The sequence below is a fragment of the Furipterus horrens genome, unplaced genomic scaffold, assembly GCF_987537825.1.
Source record: "Furipterus horrens unplaced genomic scaffold, mFurHor1.1.pri manual_scaffold_7, whole genome shotgun sequence".
In the NCBI taxonomy this organism is placed as follows: Eukaryota; Metazoa; Chordata; class Mammalia; order Chiroptera; family Furipteridae; genus Furipterus; species Furipterus horrens.
In genome coordinates, this window is record NW_028327177.1 from 28065965 (window position 1) to 28086013 (window position 20049).

At 33.2% G+C, this 20049-nt stretch overlaps 1 pseudogene; it reads left to right on the forward strand.

Moving 5' to 3' along the window:
- Positions 1 to 4118: 4118 nt before the first annotated feature.
- On the forward strand, positions 4119 to 4695 carry LOC150004173 (transmembrane protein 126A pseudogene; annotated as a pseudogene).
- The last annotated feature ends 15354 nt before the right edge of the window (positions 4696 to 20049 follow it).

Genomic DNA, 20049 nt, shown 5'->3' on the forward strand with positions numbered 1-20049 from the left:
CATTAGTTTGTTCTTTGTATCTATGAGTCTGCTTCTATTACATTTGTTTGTTTTGTCTTTTAGATTCCACATATAAGTGAAATCATGTAGTATTTATCTTTTTCTGACTGACATTTCACTTAGCATAATACCTCCTGATCCATCCAATGTGTGGAAAATGGTGATATTTCATTCTTTATTATGGGCAAGTAATATTCTATTGTAGATATGTGCCACTTCTTGTATATCCAATTGTCTACTGATGGACACTTAGGTTGCTTCCATATCTTGGTTATTGTAAATAATACTGCAATAAACATAGGGAAACATATATGTTTTCAAATTAGTGTTCCGGATTTCTTCAGATAAATACCCAGAAGTGAAATTGCTGGGACATAAGGTAGTTCTAGCTTTAATTTTCTGAGGGAACTCTATACTGTTTGCCACAGTAGCTGTACCAATTTGCAATCCCACCAACAGTGCACAAGGGTTCCCTTTTCTCCACATCCTCACCAATACAGAATTGATGACAGGCATTCTGACAAGTGTGAGGTGATATGTCATTGTAGTTTTAATTTGCATTTTTCTGATGATTAGTGATGTTGAGCATCTTTTGATGTCTATGGGTCATCTGCACATCCTCTTTGGAAAACTGCACATTTTAAAATTAAATTGTTTTTGGTGTTAAGTTGTATGATTTTTTTACACATTTTGAATTTTAACCCGTTATAGGATATTTCACTGGTGAATATCTTCTCCCATTCAGTAGGTTTTCTATTCATTTTGTTGATGGTTTTCTTTGCACTGCAGAAACTTTTTCATTTGATACAGTCCCATTTGTTTGGGTTTGTTGCTGTTTGTTTGTTTCTGTTAATTTCTCTTACCAGAGGATATATATCAGAAAAATATATATATTGCTAAGAAAAATGCCAGAGAGTTTCCTGCCTGTTTTCTTCTAAGAGTTTTATGGCTTCAGGTCTTACATTTAAGTCTTTAATCCATTTTGAGTGTATTCTTGTATATGATGTATAAAGGTGGTTTATTTCACTTTTTGCATATAGCTATTCAATTTTTCCAACACCATTTATTGAAAAGACTGTTTTTACCTCATTGTATATTCTTGCCTCTTTTGTCATATATATCAATTGACCGTATAGGTGTGTGTTTATTTCTGGACTTTACTTTCTATTCCATTGACCATTGCATCTGTTTTTATGCCTGTACTGTACTGATTTAATTACTATATCCTTGTAGTATAGTTTAATATCAGGTAATGTGATCATTTTCCACTTCATTCTTCTTTCTCAAGATTGCTGTGGCTACTCAGGGTCTTTGTGGTTCTATATAAATTTTTTTTATTATTTGTATTCTTTTTTGTTGGGGGATAATCAGTTACCAGTATCTCTGTTTTGTTTTGTGTTTTTCTTGGATTAGCACTTTCCAGAAAGAAATTCGTCTATTTCCTTTCTGTTATAAAGTGTGGCAGTTAGAGACTAAAAGAAAAGGAGTTCTCATTATTTAGTACATATACTCCATAAAGATTTTTAGACACTTTCCCTTTTTAACATGGACCCTTTGGTCCAAAATTCTTCTGGTTTAACATCTCCAGAGTGAACTCTTTAGTTTTTTAGGAGGATGAATATTAGGGTACTTACTTGCATGGCTTCGTGAGAGAAGGGAAATGCTCTTTAGCAATTTGATACTTTCTTTCAGTCACTCATCTTTCCAGTCTCATCTGCATCCTTGCCCTCTGAACTGCCTGGTTTAATTATTATCTCTCCAGGGCTTATTACAGATCTAATTACAGTCATACCCGAGTACTCATTAGCTTCAGAACTCATCAAACCCTGTACTCATCGCATTTTGACGAGAAAAAATGTTTCAGCACTCAGTGCTTGCTCAGGACTCATGGCATTTGCTATAACTTGTATCACGAGTCGCAGTGCCCCCACCCGACCCCGAAAGAGAAAATGCTTCATCTGTGGGCACGCGTCAGGAGTTCCAGAACGAATTAATGAGTACTAAGGTACCACTGTACTTAATTACCCACAGGCACTTTTCTTTGTTCTACTAAGTCGTTTTTGCTACGTATTCATCAAATATCCATCTTCCAAAATTTTGATGCCATCTCTTGCCTCTTCTAGAGCTGCACATTTAGATCTTGTCTTCTCATTTTCATTTCTTTGTTGGTTAAGGACCCTAAGATTTTCTCTTAACAGTCTTTTGGTGGCGGTTAAGGAGGAAACTAAGATAAACTTACCTGTGGTTTGATTCTTTTATCTTTTACTTCTACATAGATATACAGGTGACTGTCATTAGTTCATCTTTTCATTTGTAGGTGATAATTATAGGAGGATTATAAGCTCATTACTCAACAGTGGAGAGTTGACACTGAGGGTTAATGTCTCAGGATGGAGAGAGTTGGTAGAAAAGAATAAGGGTTAATGGTGCTTCACAGAACTAAGAATATGTCTTAGAAGTTGATATTTTTCAGAGAAGTACTTGCTATATGGAGAAGAAAAAGCAGTGGGCTACCTGGATAATGTCCCATGTGACTTAAAAAGCGGATGTATATTCTGCTACATTGGGGTAAAATGCTCTAAAGACATCAATTAAATTCTTCTGGCTAGTGTGTCATTTAAGGCCACTGTTTCCTTGTTGATTTTATGTCTGGAAAACCTATCCATTGATGTCAATGGAATGTTAAAATTCCCTACTATGGCCATATTAGTCAATCTCTCCCTGCATGTCTTTATATATTAGGTTTGCTTTATATATTTAGGTGCTCCTATGTTGAGTTTATAAAGGTTTATAAGGGTTATATCCTCTTGTTAAATTGATCCCTTTATCATTATGTAATGTCTTTGTCTCCTATTATAGTATTTCTTTTAAAGTCTATTTTTTCTGATATAAGTAGTCACAGAATTGATTTTATTTAAACTTCTACCACCCCACATTGACTTATCACCATTGTACATAAAATGTGCAATTTTACCATATTATTTTGAAAGCCTATAATGTCGTGTTATTTTAATCTCCTGATGTTAGAATTATCTGAGGACCATTCATTAACATTAGCATTCATTAATGGTCCTGACTTATTTACTTATTTGTTTGTTTATTTTTAGAGGAGAAGGGATGGAGAAAGAGAGAGAGAAACATCAACGTGTGAGAGATACATTGATCAGTAAGCTGCCTCTCACACAGTCCCAACTGGGCACCTGGCCCACAACCCAGGCATGTGCCCTGATTGGGAATCAAACTGGTGACCTTTTGGTTCGCAGGCCAGCACCCAATCCACTGAGCTACACCAGCCAGGGCCTGATTTTTTAAAAAAACAATTTTTTTAAACTTAGCATTTCATTAAAAATGTTTAACATATTAACTTTGTAAATGTCAAGTGTATGTGTGAGCCAATAATCAAACTTAGCGTAATTTTGTATGAGAGCATCTTTCATAGTCATTACATAATTGCAAACATAGCATAAACATCATAAAATTTTAAGGAGAAACATTTTACCTAATATACCTATGTCAAATTAAATTTAAATTTTTTTTCAATAGCAAGTAAATAATTTATAAAATTTCATTCTCAGGCCAGCTTTCAGTGATAAGTCTGACCTTATGAGATCCCATTGGGTATACATCAGATTGAAATGTTTGATTTCTTACTCACCCTCACAGTAATATAATTTAAAACAACACCTGAGGCTTACTTTGGTCTGAAAGGTTAAGGATATGATAACCCTATAATCTGAAAAGTACAGCAATATTTACCAGGTTATTTTTTACTTTTTATGTGAAAGCCAGGCACAAAATATCTTTATGATATTTGAAATTGCCATTTTTAGTAAAGGAAAATAATCAGGAAGCCAGTGCTAACGATAAGCTTTACATACAATTATAATAATTCAGTCTGTTATTTTTAAAAATTAGCAAATAACTTTCAGGGTAAAAAGAAGCATCATAATATTCTATTATTTAGCATGTAACCAAAAAAATTACGTTTCTAAAACTTCCAATAAAATGGAGTCCAGAAAACATGGCTGAGCCAGAGCAAGTTGGGCTACAGTTGCAGTGAGATTTAGTGGCTGAGGAAGACCAGAGGAAGCACTCACTGCTGGGAGAAGAGCATAAGACTTAAGATGGAAAATTATGAACCAGATGATACTGTCAAGGAAAAACAAGTATTTGATATCATAACCAGAAAAATTAACCAAGTTTCAGAAACAGAAAGGAATCTACTTGAACATGGATCAACATACACTAGGCTCAATGCTGCTCTCTGCGGCCTAATAGTAGTCTTTTTCAGCACATCTTAAATGTGACACAGGCTGGTATAGCTGCTGATTTAACAACAGCAGTGAGTCCATTTTTGAGGGTTTTATAAGTTTACCATTGAATACAGATGATTTGAATTGTGAAAGAGGTACCATAACATGGCGTGGACTGGTTGGACTTGTTTTGGGGGGTCTGTACCCTGTTTTCTTGGCTATCCCTGTGAATGGTGGCCTAGCATCCAGATATAGCTCAGCCCTGCTACCAGAGAAAGAAAACATCTTAACCTACTAGATCAGAATTTCTAAGGAGGTCTTTAGCAAGATTTTATTTCCCATTTTGCTCCAGACTAGATTTGCAGCATACCTTGGTTCTAGACCATATAAACTACTTATAATCGCTCTTCAATTACCTGAACTTGGCCTACAAATTCAGTGATTGTTAAGTAAATGTGTAGACAAAAATAAAAAATACGTATATAAAAAATGCGGTCCAAACCTTGAAGTAACACTCACCTATCTGAATAAATGTCTCAGAGCTATTACCATATTTTCTTAGATAACAGCTTTTATGAATAACTACATTGTGTTTTTTTTATACACTTCTACATTTAAAGTAGTATTTTTGCTAGAGTTTTCCTGAGAAATCATTTCATTTAGTATTTTCAAGTGTAAAGACTTTCATTTCAAAGTTTTGTTAATATTCTCATGGCACACCAAAATTTAACGAAATACTTTTATCATCTAAAAGGAATTCTGGTAATAATTGTTTTGTTGGGTTTGCAAACTTTCTTCATATTATTCGCTCTTACATCTCCTGCCTGCCATATGCTTTAGTTTTAGTGTCTAAGTGATGGAATAAAAAAAAGAAATGCATATAAACATTAAATTTTTAAGTATTCGTCTCCTTAATCCACTAAAGTAAACATGTGTCAAGGCATTTTATCTTAATTGTACTTTATGCAAAAAAAAAAAGACAGTAGGTGAACAATAGTATCTGCACCGTTTAGGTATACTTTGAATTGTATTGGTTTGTTTCAGTTATTGGCTACTTGTTTTAGAGAACTCCTGCCCATATCAGTAAAAACCAGTCAAACTATGTGGTAACTTTAACATCAAAAACACGTCTTAGGCATAGCTATCATCTGTTATTGATAGGAATAAGATTGCACAGAGATGATATCTTCAATGGAGGGTTATATTTAATGAAAAGAAAACTAAAATTCTAAATATAAGTCAATAGTAAATACAAAGCCATTCCTTTCAAGGGAAGTTTGACATTATGTTTTGTGCTTTCAGAATCCCTTCATCATTACAAGAGTTATTCTTTTCTGGTTCAAATCTTGCTTTCCTCCTTTTCCAAGTTATTCCTGAACACATTAGCCTAGATGAGCCAATTTCAGTTGGTTTATTTACCTGCTCATAGATTTATATGCCACCTGCTTTTGCTTTTTCTACAGATGCAAAGTCAACCTCTGGGGCAAAATTCCACCTTTCTCTTTCTGCCACACAAGTGGTAAATAACATTACCCAATAAATTTTAGCATTTCCCCCCAAATGTGTAGGATACAAAAAATGTATTCATTCGTGTGAGATATAAAAATGTACACTCACACTTCTGAAATCAACAGCCAGCCATTTCACACTTGGGCCAAAGGCAAACAAACATAATTCTCACTGGCAGCTGGACAACATTCCAAGCTGCCACCACATTAATTAACTCACCTCAATCAGATTCCACTTCAACTTGCACAGCTTGCTGCCAAGACGCCTAGCAATAAATTGTTAGGTTAAATACTGAACGAGGTAGGGAAATACCATATGGTATGTTGTTATAAAGGGTGGGATATTCTTGTTTAACACTAGTAGCAGGGTTTTCCATTTAATTTTTATTGTCTCTTGTGATTTTAGAAGAATGAGTATATGGTCTTGTTGATAAAATCTTGTATTGTGAAGGGGAATGGAATGGTAACAAGATAACAAACTGTCTTTGTCCATAAGCTTCTATGGTTGATATTCTCTTTATTTCAAGGCAGCAGCTTACTTAGCAACTACTGGGAATCCATTAATAGTAAATTATTGTTTTAAATTTGAGAGAAATTTCAAGAGACAGAGAACTCAAAATTCCCCTTTCATTGAGGTCTACTGGCAATTAACAAATAAATACAAACTACTTAATTCATGAAAAATGCTAACCTGGAAGACAAAATATTTGAGTCTGAAGTTTAGTTTCTGTCTGACTAGCTATATCACTTTGGGAAAGTCACTCGATATCTCTGATATTATTTTCCTCAGCTGTCATATGAAGCAGTTTGACTAAATGAGTGGTTCACAAATCTTAATGCACATATCAATTTAAGAAGCTTGTTTAAAATGCAGATTCTTGGATGTCACCGATAGGGATTGAAATTGATTAGATTTATGTGAAGCCAAGAGTCTGAGTTTGTAATGAGCAAAAGAATTCTTCCGATAGAGGACCCACATTTTGAGATATTGGCTACATGATACATAAATCCCCTTACCTCTGACAGTGTATTATTTTGCTTACTACTCCATGTCATCACTTTTATTACTTGTGGTGTGATTCTGGAAAGAAGTATGATTGAGAGTGTTGATGATTCAGGTCTTACTCACACTAGGTATTTCCAATATCTACTGGAAAAAGCTGAAAACACCAGAGTATGACTACCCAAAGTCATGTAAGCATTTGCCTTGGGTTGTGGAATAGGTGACAGGGATGGTTGCTACCTCTAAATCTAGATATAGAAAAATATAAAATGCCATCCTGAAGGTCAACTTTATTCATATTCTTTATCGCTCATCCAACAGAAGTCTTTTCTTGCTCTAAGGATGTTGTAATGAATGCTTCTTTCATTTATGTTGCTTCTTATGTATTTGTGCATTCTGCTTCTATTTTATTTTATTTTTATAATGCAAATTGCTTTATTTTTTTATTTTTAAGTATATTTTATTGATTATGTTGTTACAATAGTTCCAATTTTTTCCCCTTTGCTCCCCTCTGCCCAGCAGCCCCCTTTCCCCAGGAATCCCACCCCCCTTAGTTCATGTCCATGGGTCATGCGTATAAGTTCCTTGGCTTCACCCTTCCTTATATTCTTTTTCTTAAAAATTAATTTTTTATAACAATAAAAAATAACAATTACCCCCTCTCAGACTTAAGACCCTTTATAATCTTACAAAGGACAATGGGTGAAGGTCTCATGCTCCTCTAGCTGCTTCAAGATGGACATGGTCATCGTCCTACCTACCCTTGGATCCAGAAATCCTTAATAAGAGTGGGGGTGTGGAGGGGAGGGTGGCCTTCCCACATGGGGAAGGATCCTGCAGATTCCAGGTCAGTTGGCTGTCCCCAGACAACAGCATGCTTGGTTTAACAGGCTGGCATCCTTGTTGTATTCTGAGGGCAACAGATTTGGCAACAGGGTTAAAAGGCATCATTCAATCCATAATCACTAGATGACAAAAGGCAGGGATTAATTTTTCAATGTCCCACATTAAGGGGAAAAAAGGCTTCTTTGGAGGAAGGTGTGCAAGGCATGTCACGCCTGTCCAGAACCCTTTTGCCCACTTTACTTAGTTTGGGCTGAGGGGAATATTTTAGGTTTCCCCCTCTCAGACCTCTGGGCCCTTTCTGTCCAAGCCATTAGGATAGAAAAGGGAAACCAGTTTTAAAGTGATCTGATATTCTGTACTTGTTGCAAGATTATAAAAGGCTAGAGAGTTTTGGAAACCTCATTCTTCCTAGGACACGACTTGGTAAGGACGGTAAAAAGCTTTACTAGTATACACTTCCAGTTTATTTCAAATAGGTGCTTATGAGCTTTTACAAGACCACATATCTCCTTCCATCTGATCCCTTTTATGACGAGCAGAGAGCTATTCTGTAACACAGTTGCCTGGGATATCCTTAAATTAGGAGAACAACCTTAACTGGCCCACATAATATTATACAAAACACAGGCCTTTCTCATCATGTTACAAGCTCAACAGATTTGAAGCCTCAAAAAAAGACTTCATTATTTCATTACTTAAAACTGTGAAATCCCCTTGTCCTTAGTTTCTGTTGATGAAGAATGAAAAAAGACAATGCAGTAGTTGCTTTATTATTTAATCTGCACACACACAAAAAAAAAACCCTGATTCTCTTAATCAGTTCCTTGCAAGCTACCTTAGTCACCACAAAAAAAAAAAAAAAAAAAAAAAGCCATTGTGTAATAATGCCCATTAGATTATGGGTGAATGGTCCCCTATTGATCTTTGTATTCTCAGCTACTAAAATCAGACTCTTTTTTTTAATAGATGCTCAATTAAGGAAGGTTGGCTTGAAGATACTCTGGCAGAAAAGGAAGAATTAAATCCTGTTGCAAACTTTTTTGTCCCCTGAAGGTGGTGCTGGGAGACAGGTTCTTTATTTACTTATTTAATCATAATTATCTGGGCTGGTAAAGGTGTTGTGTTCTCAGTACCTGGTTTAGAACGGTTGTAATTATCTAAATTTCTTCCTCCCCTTCCCTCTAGTAGGTTAGTCACAAAGAACAAAAAAACTGAAAAGGTGATAAAAGTGAAAGAAGAGTGTTATTAGCATAACTCATGGTGTCTCCCAGGTCTGGCAGTGGAGAGATGCTATAGGGATTTCAGGGAAAGAGATTTTGTACATTTGTACTTTCCAAATGAGACCATATATTCAGGAAATTATTCTTTGGTATTATCTGCCTCTCTCTCCAGATCTACTATATTAACTCTAGTACTGTATTTGTCATCCCTATAGTTTCAGTATTTCTCACCACAGTTACATATTACTGGTTATTGATATTTGGGGTTTCAACATTTAAGACCTGCTTTCTACCTCACAACTTGTCCGCCCCACCTCCCAGTCCCAGTCAGCTACCGTTTCCTCTGTGTTCCCCCAGTTTAAAGGAGGTATTGCTTATTGGGGTGATCACTTCATAAATTATATAAATGTATAATCACTATGTTGTACACGTGAAACTAATATAATATTGTATATCAACAGTAATTGAAAAATAAAAATAAAAAGAGGTATTACTTATCCTTTAATATCTGAATCTCCCATAGAGATTGTGTCATCATCTTTGTATCACTAGTTCTTACCTTGATGTTTGGAATGTAATAGATACTAAGTTGAATGAATAAATGCAGTCAATAAACCTCTAAAAATACTACTAGCATAAAACTTAGTACTGCCTGGAACCAAGTATGCATTTCTCTTCCACCACTCCTGCCTGGAATCTTTCTAAAGCCAAAATTAGAGGTCAGTAATAGTCATAACTTAAAAAGCTGGTATTGATATAATATGATTCCCCCAACCTATATTTCTAGCCATATCTTTTCTGTCTACCCCTCATTGAATTTTTCACATCTACCAGAATGGTCTGTTCACTCTCTCTGATTTATTTTATGCTTTCCTACATCTGAGGTTATACCATCCCTCTATTTTGTGCTCAGTCTACTTTAATCAGTAATTCTCAGAGTGGTTCTCAAGGGGCCCACAACTTTAACTCTATGTTCATAGGAATATTAAGATGCTATGTGCCTTTTTACTCTCCTTCTCTCACATGTGTACAGTGGAGTTTTCCAGAGGCTATATGATGTATGATACTACAACAGAAGCAGATATGAGAACCCAGATGTCTTCTATTAAACCATATAGTAAAATGTAAGACATAAAACAATACCATTCTCCTCACTAAATGATTTCTTTATTTTTCATAAAAATTATATTATTTATGTTAACACGTAATTTATTTTAAAATAAATATTTTCTTGATTTTAATTTCTAATATGGTAAATATGGACCGATATAACCCACACACATGATATAACCCACATAAATGCTCTTTGAGGTCCTCAATAATTTTAAGAGTATTATAAACGGTTCCCTAAGGCCAAAGATTTCAACAATGCTGATTTAAATCTTCTATATCCTTTAAAATCCAAATGAAAGCCTTCCTCCTTGATACGTTCTTTGACCTGTGCAACTAGAGAGGATCTCCTTTTCTGTCTACTCTGAATACCTAAGGCACTTACACATTTATGGTTCTTTTGCACCATTCACCTAGTGCAGAGCTTGTGCCAAAAAGGAATTAAATAACATTATACGGACTAAGAATATTTAAAGAGCTTCATGTTTGATGGTGAATCATAATCCTCTTACTTTTCAGCCTTTGATTATAATCTTCCCAGCCTCAAAGGAAAAATGTTTTTCTGACTTTTCAATCTACAGTTTTCAGTAAAGATAATAAAGTTACATGTGTATATGAAACATTTATGTTTTAATATAAACATGATAAATATTCATAGAAAAATAAAACAAAATATTAGAAATTAAAACAATTAAGTTCCCCCACAATGCCATCAACCTGAAGTAACAACTGCTAATAGGATTTAGTACGTATATGAGAGTATATCTCCAGTCTTCTGTTCACATAATTTTTCACTAAATTAAGTTATACTGAATATACTATTATCATCTTCATATACTATTTTCTAAGGTGCTTTTTTATTTCTTACACTTACCATCATATGGTATCCTATAGAGGGATTTTGAGAAACTGATAATGTTCATTTTCATAAGTGAGTGGCACAAACATAGGTATTCATGTTTTCTTTAAATTAAAATACATACATTTTACTTCCCCTTTATGAGGGGTAACTTTATAATATATGAGTTTGTATAATAAATGAATTTTTATGGTAATATATGATTAACTTTTTCTATGTGATTAAGCATCCATTATCTTGACTCTGTAATAGCCCAGTACATGTCTCCTAGGATTTATTTAACCTATGTTTAATGCTAATGTTAGGCACTGAAATTATTCTAATTTTTCAAAACTACAAATAATGCTTGAATTTTCTTCCTTGAATATACATTTTGCATACATATTTGATGATTTGTTTAAAATTAATTTAGAATTACTAGGCCAAGAGATATAAACAATTTTAAGACATTCAGTCCAAAAATTCAATCATCTTTGACACCATTTTGCTTTCTCACTAGAAGAAAAACAAAACTATGACTTAGGAAGAAAGGAAGTTTCAGTAGTGAGAGAAAGATGGGAACGCATATGGAAGGACAACTCATAGAGAATGATTGCTGCCAAAGAAGAGAGAAGTGAAGGGAAGAGTGGGAAGCATGAATGGAGTTGAATAATTCCTACAGAGAGATTTAAAAAAAGGCATGTTGAGGAGAGAAGGTTTTAGAGTCAGATCCACATTTAAAACAACTTATCCACTAATTAACTATGTGACCTTTGTCAAGTTACATAACTTCTCTAAGCCCCCATTTTCTCATCTGTAAATTAGAAAAGCAAAGAGCTGATCAAATACTAGGCACATAATAAATGTTTGTTTCCTTCTGAGGAAATGGAATAAAAGGTAGGGAGAGGCAAAAGGAAAAAGGAAATGGAAATGAAAAAATAAATAATTGAATTTATGGAAAAACAAAACTTAAAGAAAAATCAAATATTATTTTACAAATTGTCATTTTTATATCAAGTTCTGATGTAACATTAATGATGAAATAGAAAAATGAAAGAAACCAAAGCCATACATAAGTGAAATTTTGCCTGTGAGAGAAAAGTGGGTTAATATGTAACAAATACAAAGAATGCCAAACCTTAAAAAAATCAAATGTTGACTCAAAATATTTGCAGATTTTTTTGTCTTTGTATTGCCATTTAATAAAATGCTTACTGTGGTTGAAGAAAAGGTAAATAAGAAAGATGCTGATGCGTTAAAAGGAGATTATGATTTGGAGTACTTTGTATCCATTAAACCATTTTTTAAATTGGTAACAAATTGGAAATTGGAAGCAAATCCACTTCAGCATTCAGTTTTTTTTACCTTGAGCCCCTTACACCTGTGCTCCTGCATGCACGCATACATGCACACACTTTATCTTTCTCCTCTATCAAGCAAAGAAGAAGGTGGCAACACCCTTTACCACTCTGCTTTATGTTACTTAACTTTTGGTCTTTGGTTTCCCTTCCACAAACTAAAGATAATATTAGGAATTAAGAATATTCTCTTTCTTGAATTTCCCTAGTTGGACTAGAAATCTTGAGAAAACCAGTTTCTTTTTCTCATGAAATGTTTTGGCACTTCATGCTTCTAACTGTGCCAAGAATGTCTTGAGACATTTTATTTGGCCTTTCCACTTGAAAATCTAAGTAAAACCTGCCTGCTAAGAGGTAAAAGCACATGACCAAAAATTTAATATGACTCAAAAGACAGTTAATCAAATCTTAAATGAGTTTTATTTTCATTAAGGGGGGAAACAACAAATCAGTTTTTATTTACTTTGCAACTCATCCTATAGTTTTTAATGGCTTGCGTAGTTTCAGACTGCTGGAGCTCTCACCTCCATGGGTGGTGGAAAATACACTATTTTTGGTTTCTTTAGTTGACTCCTCTTGGAGGAGAGTACTATAGATAAGACTGATAATGGCTTTTCACATAGCAAAATTTCTTTAGGCACCAACCAAGAAACATTAAATTGTTAAATAGCAAACATATCATATAATTTAGTTGAAAAAAGTAATCTACAAAATGGAATAATAACCAGCTGAAATAACGAATGCATGATGATTAAAGATTATTTTAATTCCAATCTATAGACAGAAGCACTAAGTGGGGTTAGACCACACTTGATTTATTCTAGACTGCTGAGGCTATCAATTAATTTCATCTTCTCCCACTCAGCAACAATATCTTCCAGGCAATTTTTTCTTGTCTTCTCACTTTCCTAATATGTCTCTTCCCAGAACTCTGAAGTAATTGGGGATTATAATACAGACTCCTTAAAAAATCTGTACACATATTCTAGATCATGTCAACTAAGTCAAATCAGTTTATTTACCTCATTCCCTCATTTGCCCTTGCCCTTTTACTTCCCCCTTTTGCTAATTCCTTCTGCTCTTAACCCCAATGTGCAGACTTCAATATAACAAAATAGTTTGATTTTGTTATCCTTATAATAATAAAATTCTTAGATGGTGATAAGTATGTAAAATTTCTAGCTCTCTGTTTTCCAAAAATGTTAATCTGGTCTTAGTCTCAGCAAATACGATGAAAGACTCTCACAAAAGGTGCCAGGTAGTCTGCACTAAAATTCTTAATTCAGAGCTAGCACCATTCATTGTCTTTTCTGTACCTAAATTATAGATCCCTTGAGAACAATAATTGTATCCTTTTTAAGATACCCAGTTTTATTATATCAAATACATTGAGTTTTTTAGGCCATGACAATACTTTTTATTTAAAATATTTGCATCTCCCTAATAGGATAATATATAATCAGCATAATATATTTTATATCAATTGATTATGGGTAATACTTTCCTTATATCCACGTGTTGTTGTTGTTTTTTTTAATTGACTGATGACACTGTATATCATTACAGTCAAACATGGAAGCCACTAGCCACATGTGGATATTTAAATTTAAATTCAATTAAATTATAAATTCAGTTCCTCAGTCACACTAGCCACATTTCGAATGCTCATTTTTTTTATCTTTTAAAATAAAGTGATAAAATGACTTCATATGCTCCAAATTAAGTAGCTAAAATTGTATTAATTAAACAATTTAGCAAAAATGCAGTGGAGAATTGTTTTAACTCACAAACTTCTAAACATTTTTTACAATTATTCTTCCTGTTATAAACCAACAAGTTCTTGTGTACCCTTTAAAATTAATATAAGCCTCATTAGGTTGAAAATGCTTACTTCCCATGAATTCTGGGCAAATTCTTCTCCCAGAAATACATGGGGAATGAGTCAAGTTCTATGAGAGTGGATGGAAGTAGAGATTAGCATTAATATGCTTTGTTACATGTGTTTAAAATCTGTTGTCTTTTAAAAATTCTTTGAGAGGTTAGAGTTCATGAACTGTAGAAATGTAGAAAACTTTTTTCCTATTGCCATCTTTCCAAAAACGTGGACGGGCTGTGTTCCAATATATCTCCTACCAAAGGCTTTTGGAGAATAACTATGTACTGAGTTTATTTGGGAGCTAGAAGCAACTTAGCTGTTTTTTTTGTTCTGTTGTCAGTATCTCTGGGAAATATACCTGCTACATATAGCATATTATTTCTAAAATGATCTCATATCAAAAACTGTCCAAGTCAGACAGTTTCACAAAGGGACGGACAATTCTCTTGATCCAGAATTTTCAGGGTGTAATGCTGTGGCTCACTCTCTCATCACGAATACATTCAGAAAAGGAAAAAGTTAGAAGTTTGGGTATCAGAAACCTGTATGTTCTTTTGTGTTTAGCATAGCTTTTTCTTTTATTGGCACCTTGCACAGCATATTAAGCTTACTTTTTACATAGAGTTAAGAAAAGTTCAGTTCAGCAGATATTTTTTTACAACACTTTCAGTCACAAAGCCAGCTATAGTTTGTTCCCTGCCCCCAAGGAGCTCATTCTCTAATGAATGATAGCAATAAACAGGTAAGTGTTTATATAATAGAGTTAAGGGTTGCAATGGAAAAACCCAAAGGAGACAAGTTATGTTACCAGCCAGTAAGATTTCCTGGAAATAATAATACCCAACCAAACTCTTGAAATATGAAAGTCTTTTTTCCTAGCCAGGCAAGCAAGGGGTGAAATAGAGAAAAAGTTTTAGGCAAGGACTACAGCACAGAGGTGAGAAAATAGCATAGTAAATTTTGCAAATCACATGCAGTCTCATATTGCCAAAATAAGTGTCAGGGAGGTAGATAAGGGATAGATCATTGTATTTGATGCTAATATTAATTTTCTTTTGTAGATGATGAGGAGTTATTAAATCATTTTTAAGGAGCAGTGATGTGTTCAAGTTTTTAGATGGATCACTTTCTCAGGCTCTAGAAACCATACTGATACTGGTATGAAAGGGCAGATTTGATAAAAATTAGGAATAAAAAGAGTATGACCTAGTGGGATTAACAGAGACTCCACTAATTTTTAAAAGTAGTAATAATGGAGGCATGAAATAAAAAGGAAACCAAATATGAACAGTCAAGATTTTCAGGAAGCAGGACAATGTTTTCTGTTTTGCTGCACTTGTTTGATTATTTGTCGGTTTTCATCAGAGCCTCTACTATTAAACTAACTAGAACATAGAAGTGGGAAAACACAATACAGAAATTTTAGGGAAGATATTACCACATGAAAAATAAAGAAATAAAGCACTGATAGTACAGTCAGAAAAATCCTGATAATGAATCCAAGCAAACCAAGAGTCAAGTACTAACCTGTACCAAGGAAACCCAAAACACAAAGATCTTCATTAATGATACAGAGCTGAGGAGCAGACAGCAGTTCTCCTAGTTAAGGAGATGATGTAATTATACTTAAGGAAGCAGAGAAACAGATTAAAAGTTAACACATTTCTAAGTCAGCAAATAAGCTGGTGAAAACATAAGTTAACTCCAAATTAAGCCCTAGATCTCCATGTCTCTAAGAGCTGTGGTATTCAAATTTCAATCTACTAGAAAATTAGATTTTTTTTCCATAAATAAATGCCATAAAAATTATATTGCCAGTCAGGTAGTTTAAAGAGGAGGAGAAAATTTATTTGACTCAAAAGTAAATAGAAGTACTTAAAATAGGACTATATGGTTCCTGTCTTCAAAACATTCGTGACACCATCTGCATCTTGAGGGTTTTGACAAGTACTTTTATTGCTTTTTTAGATGCTCTAACAAAAGATCACACACATGCACACACACATGCACACACACATACACGCAAACACAACTCTTATCAAAATTGTTTTAATTACTCACTCTTCCAAAATAAGATTAATGACCAAGAAAATGAAAGTAAATTGGTGCTGAATAGGAAATAGAACGAAGTAATAAAAAAAATAATGTGCAGAAATTGGAAGTAAAATCTTTTCTTGCTCTTGAGAAAAACACAGCCAAAAAAACTTAAGCTGATATTGGATTATTTTGCACAAACAGTTCCTGACTGGTTCACCAAGTGAAACAAAAATTGCTAATGTTTCGTTATTCCTCATATAATATTTTGGGAAGGTTCCTGAAAGGAAAAGAATCTTGAATTAAATCACACACACATACACAAACAATCACACACACACCCACTTTAGGAAGAGTTAAAATATTTGAATAACTACCATTTATATAATTTTGAATTGCAAAAGCATGGACATTTCAAGAAAGAAGGCTGCAGTCACTATAACAGGATCACTTTTTTGATAGGGAAAACAATAAAACAAATAATTTGAAAAAATATGAAGGAAGCAATACCAATATTATAATTACATAAAATACAATTATCTGTGTGGGCTCTAAATTGTTCACTTTAAATTCCTTTTGTACTATTTTATCTTCAAGTGGTAAAATTCCCCTTTTGGGTAAAGTATCTGTTGCTTATAAAAATAATTAAATATGACTTTTATTTATCTGAGATTGGAAAAAAATAGAATGAATCAAAGTTATATCATTCAAAGCAACTATTACCCAAATAACAAAATGTCCTGTTATTACATGATTACATATTGAATTCTAGTTGACATAATTCAAAATATGGAATTCAAAATATTCAGTCCCATAGTGTCAAATTCTTTACTTTGAAATTTTTATTTTCAAATATCAAATTATAAATTTTAACTATTTTATATGTAAAAACATAAAAATGACAAATGGGTAAAAAAAAAAAATAGACCAGATTTTGGTCTATTTTGGAGAGGGGTCAGATTCCAGTTAAGAAAACCACAGAAAATGAGAAGCACGAAAAATAGATTTACAAAAAACATTACTATGATTAGACTTTATTAAACATAAAATATAAAATAATTAAAATTTATATGTACACATGCAAGTTAAATAGTATTAATAGCAGCAACCATTATTAAGTGTTTATCCTATGTTAAGCCCTGTGAGGGTCATTTTATATATATCATCTCATTTAATCACACAAAAGTATGAAGGGCCTCATTAACCATTTATACATGTAGTGTGCTTTTTAAATATTTAGAGAAGAATTATTTTATCTCCAATTATCTTCACACTATGCTATGAAACACACAAAAGACAGGAATTATTAGCCCTATGTAAATTACAGATGAGAAAATAAAAGAACATAAAGATTAAAGTCACTGAGTTAGTAAAAGATAGAATTAGGGATTTAGGTTTTCTGACTTCTAACCCCAATTTATTATCCACTAGATAATATTAATGTCAAAGAGCCTTAATGATCCTAAATGTTTTAGACAATAACTTAGCTTAAAATTAATCAGTAAGCATTCAATATTCCACATTATATAAACCACATAAGTATTTGTATGATACAAGAAAAAATAGGAAAAAAGGAAGAATTGGAAACAAAAGCAAAGGGAGGAAGAGAAGATTCCACTGAAGAACTTAGTTATCTGGCTGAGAAGAAAATATTAATGTTTAAAATAATTATAAACTAATACATCGTTTAGTGCTAAATTACAGGTATGAAAATTACCTAATTTGTTGATGTAATTTAATCCTGTTAAATCTTAAATAAATTACATATCTTTTATATTTTTGGATTAATTGAATCCCAGAAAATAATGTTAAACTAACCAATCTCTTTTGCTAAACAGAAACCTTATATAAATTATTGCTACAAAGAAAAAAGTTAAGAGCTGGAAAATACCAACAAATCTTTCAGTAATTTCTGCTCAAATAAGTTTTATTATAATAAAATTTTATTTGAGTTGAATATCTAAGGTGCCAAAATATTTGTTTAAAAAACCCTCAAAAGTTATTAATCAGTATGAATAGAAAAGTTTAAATTATTAATAAACATACGTAGGATAAAAATTAAGTAAACATCACTACAGGAAAAAACTTTCTACTATTAGAAGACAAAAAGAAAAAAAAGTGATTTATACTCAAATAGTATTTGGCTCAGAGTATTGTTTGAAGAATGGTAACAAAGTATAAGTAAACAAAATTTACAAGATGTAAGTCTTATTTTTTCAGAAAAATGACCATTAATCAAAATTAGGCTTCACACACACACACAGAAACCAGTAAGGAGAAAGTCATTATATGGTTGTGAGGTGATGGTTTCAAGATAAAATTATTAGTGGAATGAATACTGAGTTTAAAATAGTGGCATCTGAAAAAATACATCTTAGAGCACCAACACATTGTTATTGTGGGTTTTTTCAAGTGCATGGTGATTTTTGCCTCTTCTCATATGTTTCACCTTCATCTTCTAATTATAATTTTCTTCTAATCTCTTTCAACAGTTTCTTGAAGCTGCTATAGATAAAATTCACAAATACAGTAACATCTCTGAAAAGAGGTCAAGAATAAAGCATTTAACAAACATTATTTGAGGACCATCTATGTACTGAGCATAAACTGAGGCACTGTGGAATAAGAGCTAAATAGAACATAATAACTGCCCTAAAAATAATTTTAACTCAAACTTTTCAAACTGCAGGTTATAATCTTTTAGAGAGTTATGACTCAATTTAGTGGGTTCCTAACTATTTCAAAAGAACACAATAAAAATCTTACTGCACGTCACACACATAATAAGGTAGGTATTGTTTCATTAAAGTTTTGTTTCAGTTACCTATATATGTCTATGTGTATAGGGTCACATGTAAAATTTATTTCAATCTGTGAATCTCAGTCAAAAGTTGAAAAAAGATTGTTTAGAAAAATACCTACAAGAAATTTACACAAAATGGTTCATTCTATAAAGATGGGCACCAGCTTGGGAACTTCAAATGTTCTAATCTAAATTAACTGACAAAACAATAAACGTCTTACAGAACAGGTAGTCAAGTACCAGCAATGTTCTCCTTTCGAAAAATGTTATCTTTGTTTAGATCTCCTTCATCAAAATGTTCACCAGTCAATCACAATGTTATGCAGTTCCAACCAAATATTTTTACCATTAGTTAATACTACATAAAGTGAAATAAATATGACACTTCTCTGACATGCTTGGGACTCAGAAGAGGGGACTTGGGGATATAGTTGTGTTATCCCTGATGATATTTAATTAGAAACATTATACTCTGAGTTGATCTGTAAGGGTTACAAGTTTTCTTCAAAGATGATACTTTCACGTTAGTCAAGGAGTGGTGCACAGTATCAAAATATTTACATCATGAAATGCAAAGTAATTTTAACAATCCCAACAAAAGGTTGAATAGCCAGTCGTACCACTTTTAGAGGCTGATTCATTCCAGATAAACATATCTGAGCTCCATAGAGCTTATTATTTTTTTAATCTATTTTACTGATTATGCTATTACAGTTGTCCCAATTTTCCCCCTTTGCCCCCCTCTGCCCCATACCCCCCTTCCCTCCTGGAATCCCCCAGACTTAGTTCATGTCCATGGCTTGTGCATATAAGTTCTTTGGCTTCTCCATTTCCTATGTTCTTCTTGACATCACCCTGTCTATTCTGTACCTACCAATTATGCTTCTTAATCCCTCTACCTTTTCCCCCATTCTCCCCGTTCCCCCTCCCAGCTGATAACCCTCCAAATGATCTCCATATCTATGATTCTGTTCCTGTTCCGGTTGTTTGCTTAGTTTGTTTTTTCAGAGTCAGTTGTTGATAGTTGTGAATTTGTTGCCCTTTTAATGTTCATAGATTTGATCTTCTTTTTTTCCGTAAATACGTGTCTTTCACATTTCATGTAATAATGGCTTGGTGATGAACTCCTTTAGCTTTACCTTGTATGGAAAGCACTTTATCTGCCCTTCCATTATAAATAATAGCTTTGCTGGATAGAGT